Genomic DNA, 7,415 nt, shown 5'->3' on the forward strand with positions numbered 1-7,415 from the left:
ACAGATGGCTTCTATTTTCCCTACAAGCTATTATGCAACTTAAATCTGTGCTGGCATTATTTTCTCAGATTTTAACTACTATAAAATTTAGCCCATCTCCATTTTATTCTTACTCTTATTTCTAATCAAGTGGTTCATTTGAATTGTCACACATCTGTCATGTGTTTTTACATTTTGATTCTATTTTAAGTCTCGTTCTCATTTCTTCATCTCCTACAGTTGTTTTTTTTCTTTAATCACAGTACCCCAAATCCCAAGCTCTTGTTTTCCCTTTTCTTTTTTTTTTTTTACCAGTTTCTGCATCATTATTTACTCTTCCTTTACCTACTACTTAACGAATCGCTCTTCTCTAAGCCTCTGATTCATGCCCCATCTCAATCACACATGGTGGCCTTTTACCCTGGTGTGGCTTCATGGAAAATCCTGAGCTAAGCCTGTAAAGTGTGTCTTTGCTGCCTTTCATCCCAATTTTCTCATCTCTTTTCCTTTCACTGCCCTACCTCAGTCTTAAAAAAAATCAACTGCTCATGAACTATGGGTAAGGAACTTGAGTAACCTAAGAAAGGATTCAAAGAAGGCTTTGAAGCAGTATATAGTCTAGTGTGGGAGGTAAATAGATCCATAAATAACTAAAATAAGTTCTGAGGTATCGAAATGAAATATTTGAGAGATTCTCATAACCCAGTGAGAAGCTAAAGTTAGAGTAGTGTGAGGAGAAAAGAGGGAATGGGGAGCATTGCAATAAAGCTTGACCCTTGGTTAGCTAATCACAATGGAACTGTGTTACAAGACGGGGGTTTTTCCTTTGCCTTGCTGGGGGGAGCGGGGAGGGGGAGACTTTATACGGTTGGATTCACTTTGACCAGCTATGATTTTCTAACTGCTTCGGTTTTACCAGGAGGCCCTTCAGCATACTTTTTTTTTTAAAGACAAATTCTCGCTGTCACCTAGGCTGGAGTGCAGTGGTGCAATCAAAGCCCACTTCAGGCTTGAACTCCCAAGGGTCAAACCATTCTCCCACTTCAGCCTCCCATGTAGCTGGGACCATAGATGTACGCCACCATGCTTGGCTAATTTTTTAATTTTTCTGTGTGTGGAGACAGTTTCACTTTGTTACCCAGGCTAGCCTCGAACGTCTGGGCTCAAGTGATCTTCTTGTCTTGACCTCCCAAAGTGCTGGGATTGCAGTCATGAGCTACTGCACCTGGCTCCCCTTCAGCAGACTCTGTGGGCAGGTGTCCACCCCTGTTTCTGATTCTTGCCTGACTCACTCTGTGTCTCATTTCTGGGTTTCTCATGTGATCTATGAGTCTTGTCTTCCTGCCTTCCTTCCCCCCGTCTTCTCACTAAATTTGACTGAACAAGTTTAGTCCTATCTTTTCCTGTGCATTTGCATTGGTGTCTGGGGAGGAATGGGAGGTACGGTTAGAAGTGACAAAGGCAGTAGGAAGGGGCATGTTGGGTTGTAATTTCCCTCTGTTTTAGTACCTAAGGTGTATACCCTCACATTGACCTAGTTCTGATATAGTTATTCTGCACAGTCACTCATCTCATTGGTTAAGATGGAAAAGAACCACAAAAAGGCAATGGTAATAATAGAATGGTTTCTGACCTATTTCTCCTTGGATGCTTTCCCAAGAGATAAAGCTAAGATAAAGAGGAAGTTGGTTACCATGGTGGTGTTTGGTATTTAAATATCTTGTGTCTGGTGAATGTGAGGGTCTTAGACTCCCTCAACTTATCTGTAAGTGTTGTTAACATGTAGCTCTTGGAAATCTAGCCTTTGGCAAAGTGTCTACTCACTGCAAAATACTTGTGGAAATCTGAGCTGGAGCTCTCTATTGACACAGACACAAAATACTTCTTTTTAGATTTTAAGTCTTCTATTTAGGCACAGGTTAGTCATACTTTTACCAACTCAATCAGATACATTTTTGTGTGTGTGTGTTTTTGTCAGTCAAAGTAGTAGGTCATTTCATGACTCTGAATGTCATATACATTTATATATCTTTTCTGGAACCAGTAAATCCTTCCAAAGAAAGGTACAGAAATACTGACTTTTGAAAGTAAGGTTTAGAGTAGGAGCAGTTAGTATATAGAAATATTTGCTGAATGAGTAAAATTTTAGTAATATGTACAGATTTACTCAGTATATGGACTGAGTACCTGGGGAATAGTGCAGTCTGGCCAGTTCTTTATGCCTGTTGCACAGAAAAGCCAAAACACTGAGACAGCAATTGTTACAGCAGAGAAATAATTTAATAATTACCGGGCAGGTTATCATTTAGCTATGTGTGTAGCTTAGCAGGAAGGTATGAAGGAGAGGGATTCGTGGTAATCCATGCTGCTTATGCCCTTTAGCTGATCAAACTTCTGGATGCATCCAGGAGGTCTGTATGAGTTGAGACTCATTGTTCTTTAAGAAAAAATAAGTTCATCAATCTTGCAGGCAGCTTTCAGGGGACTAGGATATACAAGTAATAATGCATGGAGGAAGAGTAAGAAACAAACATACAAAATCAGGTCCCTATCACAATTGTAACCTTGTGACCTTTTAAAAAATTTTATGAAGGCAGTTTCAGGAAAAAGTTATAAAACAAATTTCAGTAACATGTCTCATGTAGACATTAGAAACCACTTCCTGTGGAAAAAAGACTTAGCAACAATCCCACCTAGTACTTATGTATTGGTTTATGCTTTTCATGAAGTTTCTATGTGTATAACCCCTTGAGCTGTTCCAGAAGAGTATTGTTGTCATCCCCATTTAACAGCTACCTGAAAAAAATGCTAAGGCCAATAAGATAGCCTTGGACTAGAACCCGTAGCCTAGTTCAACACTCTCCTCTGCCAGCTGTTCAGATAAAAAATGTGTATGTGTTAGCCAGGCACAGTGGCTGACGGCTGTAATCCCAGCACTTTGGAAGGCAGAGACAAGAGGATTGCCTGAGCCCAGGGGTTTGAGATCAGCCTGGGCAACTTGGCAAGACCTCATCTCTAAAATAAATAAATAAATAAATAAATAAATAATAGCCAGGCATGGTGGTGCATGCCTGTAGTTCCTGCTACTTGGAAGGCTGAGGTGGAAGGATTGTCTGAGTCAGCAGGTCAAGGCTGTGGTGGCCATGAGCATGCCACTGCCCTCCAGTCTGGGCAAGAGAGTGAGATTCCGACTCAAAAAAAAAAAAATTGTGTGTGTGTTAGTAATAATAAGAGAAAAATAAAGCAATCGAATGAGTTTTTTTTTTTTTTAAATCATGCTATTTATATTCAATTTAAGGCGATGCCTTTTATTCTCTGCTTCTTTCTTTCTTGAGCACAATGGCACGATCACAGCTGACTGCAGCTTTGAACTCCTAGGCTCAAGCAATCCTCCCTCCTCGGCCTACCGAGTAGCTGGGACTACAGGCATGTGCCACCATGCCTGGTTAATTTATTTTTTATTTTTTGTAGAGATAAGGTCTTGCTATGTTGCCCAGGCTGGCCTCAAACTCCTGGGCTCAAGCAATCCTCCTCTTCGATCTTCCAAAGTGTTGGAATTGTAGGCATGAGCCATCATGCTCGACACTTATTCTGAGCTTGTTTCAATAAATTCTTACCTAAGCACCAGCTATGCGTCAGGTACTGTTTTAAGTATTGCTGATAGTGTTGAACAACACAGATATAGAGCTTATGTTCTAATGAGGGAAAGGAGGCAATAAATAAATAAACAATAGCATAACAATAACAATAAGTAATTTCAGATAGTAATGAGATCTCTGAAAAAACTAGAGAATGGTAGTGGTAATGGGGGGTGACTTCAGCTAGAAAGATCTGAGAGGGCCTCTCTGAAGAGGTTTACATTTGCACTAAAATCCGAATGAGGATGCCAGCTTGGTTTAAGCAGATCTGGGAGAGGTCCATTACAGAGGGATTAGCAAAGGCGAAGCCTCTAAAGACAGAAATAAACCTGTGTTCCTAAAGAACTAAAAGAAGGCCTACATAGCTCTAGCTTAGAGGTGGGCAGGTCTGAAGGCCCATGTAGAGCATGGCAAAGGATTTGGATGTTACTGTAATGGCTATTTTTCCTACTGTTTTTGTGTGAAAATGTCCTTTATTTTATAAAATGATGATGTTAGATGGTAGATTGGTATTTAAATCTTGTCCTTGGTGAGTGTGAGGGCCTTAAGCTTCCTTCCATTTGTCTATAAGTGCTACTGACTTACTGGTTTTGTAATCTTACTTGGCAAAACTAAAAGTTGATAACCCTGTGTCAGTTCCCCCCCCCTTTTTTAATTTTACCAGCCATGAAATGTGGTAGTTTGGAAACTACTGCACTATACCACAACAACTTCCCAATAGGAAGGCTTGAGAATCTTTGTCAGTAACGAAGTTAACATAATATCCAGAACAGTAGTATGCTGTAATGTTTTTCTTATAGGAGACATTTAATTTAAATTTTTTTGAATCTCATATCGTTCTCTCCTTTCCTTCACCCACTTTCTTTTTGTTCTCCTTCTCTCATCTGTAAATCCATCACTAGATCATTTAAATTTCTCTTGTACTTGGGAATAGCCTTATTATAAGCTTCTAGAACTTCTTTGTACCCAGTACTTAGACTGTCTATTACATTATCACAGTTCATCAGAAAGTAGCCCCATATTTAACATATGCAAATTCAAATGCTCTTTAAGCTTGAAGTTCCAAGTAAATTAGTACCCTGGTTCTTACTAAAAATGAAATCTGGAAATGAATTTGCATGAAATGAGGATACACAGGCCAGAGATCGTCTGGCCCATGTCAGCCATGATTGTATTATGTCTTCCTTTTGCCAGCTGAATCTAGCATGTCCTATTATCGTATGTGATTTGTTCATGAAAATGGCCTTTAAAATTTAGTGTACATGTGTTTTAAAGGGAGATTTCTTCCTGGAGAGTCCAAGCAATCATAACACACTTCTTCAATGTAGATTGAAGGATTCATGCATGTTAATATATTTTTTTCTTTTTCCTCAAAATTGACGTTGTAATCATCTGGTTTAAATCCGGAGAATGTCTGGTTAAAGCTAAAGATTTGTTGCTTTAGGAATCCCTGAGATTACTGTGCCTCTTTCATGTAATTGAGGCTACGAGAAACAGTCTTATTGCTGACCAGATGTACCATTTTCCACTCATCTCTATAAAGTAATGAAGGCAAAATACTAAACAACAGTTTTTTAAAATTTTTACAATTTTGATATTTTTAGTCTCTTCTCCCTGCCATAATGACTCCTGAGGGATATATGAGAAATCACCATGGCTTTGCAGAGCACAGGATAAAAACCACAATTTAAAAAAATCCAGATTGTAAACCCTGCCATAAAAAGATGGCTGTGCTGTCAAAACTGGCAGAGCACAACACTAGAGCTTCAAAAATAGACTTTATATATGCATTTTAACCTAAAGTTATACTTTCAGGTGGCATTTACTATGTAAAGTCAAACTTTATTTGTTGTGTTTTTTCCAGAACATACTTTTATATAATTTGGACATGGTGGTACTACTAGGGCTAAAATACTTTTTGTTTATTGATTTTTTTTTTTTTTTTTTTTGAGTTGGAGTCTCACTCTGTCGTCCAGACTGGAGTGCAGTGGCCGCTCCCGGCCACCGCAGCCTCGACCTGCTGGGCTCCGGCGATCCTTCCACCTCAGCCTTCCAAGTAGCCGGAATTACAGGCATGCGCTACGGCGCTGATATTTTGATTTGTTGTAGAGATGAGGTCTCACTGCCCAGGCGGGTGTCGAACCCGCGGGCTCAGGCAATCCACTCACCCCAGCCTCCCAAAGGCGCGGGATTATAGGCTGAGCCACCGAGCCCGGCTATTTATTGATTTTCAAAGTAATATTTCATATTGGCCAAGATTTATTTTTTTCATAAATTATTTAATTATAAAGTCATAATATATCTTATATATCAAAATTTTTCTGTTTGTCTTCTAGTTCGCCAGGGTTTGGATACCTGACCCCGAGGAAGTTTGGAAGTCAGCAGAGCTGCTGAAAGATTATAAGCCAGGAGATAAAGTCCTCCTGCTTCACCTCGAGGAAGGAAAGGTACGAATTTCACTTCCATTTGTTTTCATTGGCCTAAAGTGACAGGCATTCAAAAGAATAAGTTTACTGTGACTTATTTAAACCCAACTGGAAGTTAAATTTTGAACTAATCTAAAACTTTTACCTACTAAATTGATAAAAATAGCAGATTTTGTTTTCCATCCTAATAGTCCAATAATGCCGTAGATTAGTGAAAATAGCAGATACTTTAAAAGTCCTTTATTTTGGCCTGTAAATTTATTGTGATTATCAGGTTTGGAGTCACATGTATTCCTAAAACTCTTGGACTTAACTGGTATGCCATGGGGAGTGATCGTAGTGCTTTAAAAAGAGGGATGATGCCAGGTTTTAGAGAAGATGCATTGACGGCAACATGGAGACAAAACTGAGGAGAGAGTGCCAGGTGGAAAGAAGGCAGGGAAGAATTAGGCCAAATTAGAAGGGCTTTGAATGCCAAACTGTGGAATTAGTCAACATTTCTTGGTCATCTACTCTGTGTTAGGCATAACATTAGGCACTTTGGATCATGTTAATTTTCATAGCAACCGTATGGCTTGGTAGGTGATGTAATCATTATTTTCAAAATAAGGAAGCTAAAGATCAGAGTCATGAAGCAGTTTTGCCCAAGGCCACACACCAGGCTGTGGCTTTTGGAATTTAAAGTGGGATTTGAACAAATAATTTTGACGCTAAGTGAGTGCTTATTCTATTTGACAATATTGGATTTTTGCAGATAGTTTAAAAAGTGGTTGGCTCCAAGGTATACATCTGACAAATAGCTGTGCTTAGTTTTAAAAAAACTCTTTACTTTGAAATAGTTTTAAACTTCCAAAAGAGTTGCAAAGATAATAGTTTTAATACACTTCACCCAGCTTCCCCTAATTTTTAACACCTTACATAACCAGTGTACAATAATCAAAATAGAACATTAACATTGATATAAGACAATTGCTGAACTATAGACTTTATTTGCATGTCACTAGTTTCTTTTTTTGAGTTGGGGGGTCTCACATTGACACCCAGGCTGTGGTCTTACGATCATGGCTTAACGCCACCTCAAACTCCAGGATTCAGGAGATCTGTACACCTGTCTCCTGAGTAGCTGGGACTTACAGGCACATGTCACCAGGCCCACCTAAGTTTTTAATTTTTTGTGGAAACATGATCTCACTATGTTGCCCAGGCTGACCTTGAGCTCCTGAACTCAAACAGTCCTCTCACCTCAACTCCCAAAGTGCTGGGATTACAGGCGTGAGCCACCCATATCCATCCTGTGTTTTTCTACTAATGCCTTTTTGTTTGTTTGTTTCAAACCTGGGTTCCACATTGCATTTTTTTTTTTTTTTTTTTT

General features: G+C 39.2%; 1 protein-coding gene across 1 annotated transcript in view; it reads left to right on the forward strand.

The window, feature by feature from the left end:
- The first annotated feature begins 5,957 nt into the window (after nt 1-5,957).
- Nucleotides 5,958-7,415, forward strand: part of LOC103261836 (unconventional myosin-Va) — a 104,877-nt gene continuing 103,419 nt past the window's right edge. Inside the window, exon 1 of the mRNA XM_021713079.1 lies at nt 5,958-6,064. The gene's annotated coding sequence lies outside the window, so the exon portion shown is untranslated. The remainder of the gene's footprint in view (nt 6,065-7,415) is intronic.

The sequence above is a fragment of the Carlito syrichta genome, unplaced genomic scaffold (assembly GCF_000164805.1).
Source record: "Carlito syrichta isolate Samal-C Ts95f unplaced genomic scaffold, Tarsius_syrichta-2.0.1 Scaffold304031, whole genome shotgun sequence".
Taxonomy (NCBI): Eukaryota; Metazoa; Chordata; class Mammalia; order Primates; family Tarsiidae; genus Carlito; species Carlito syrichta.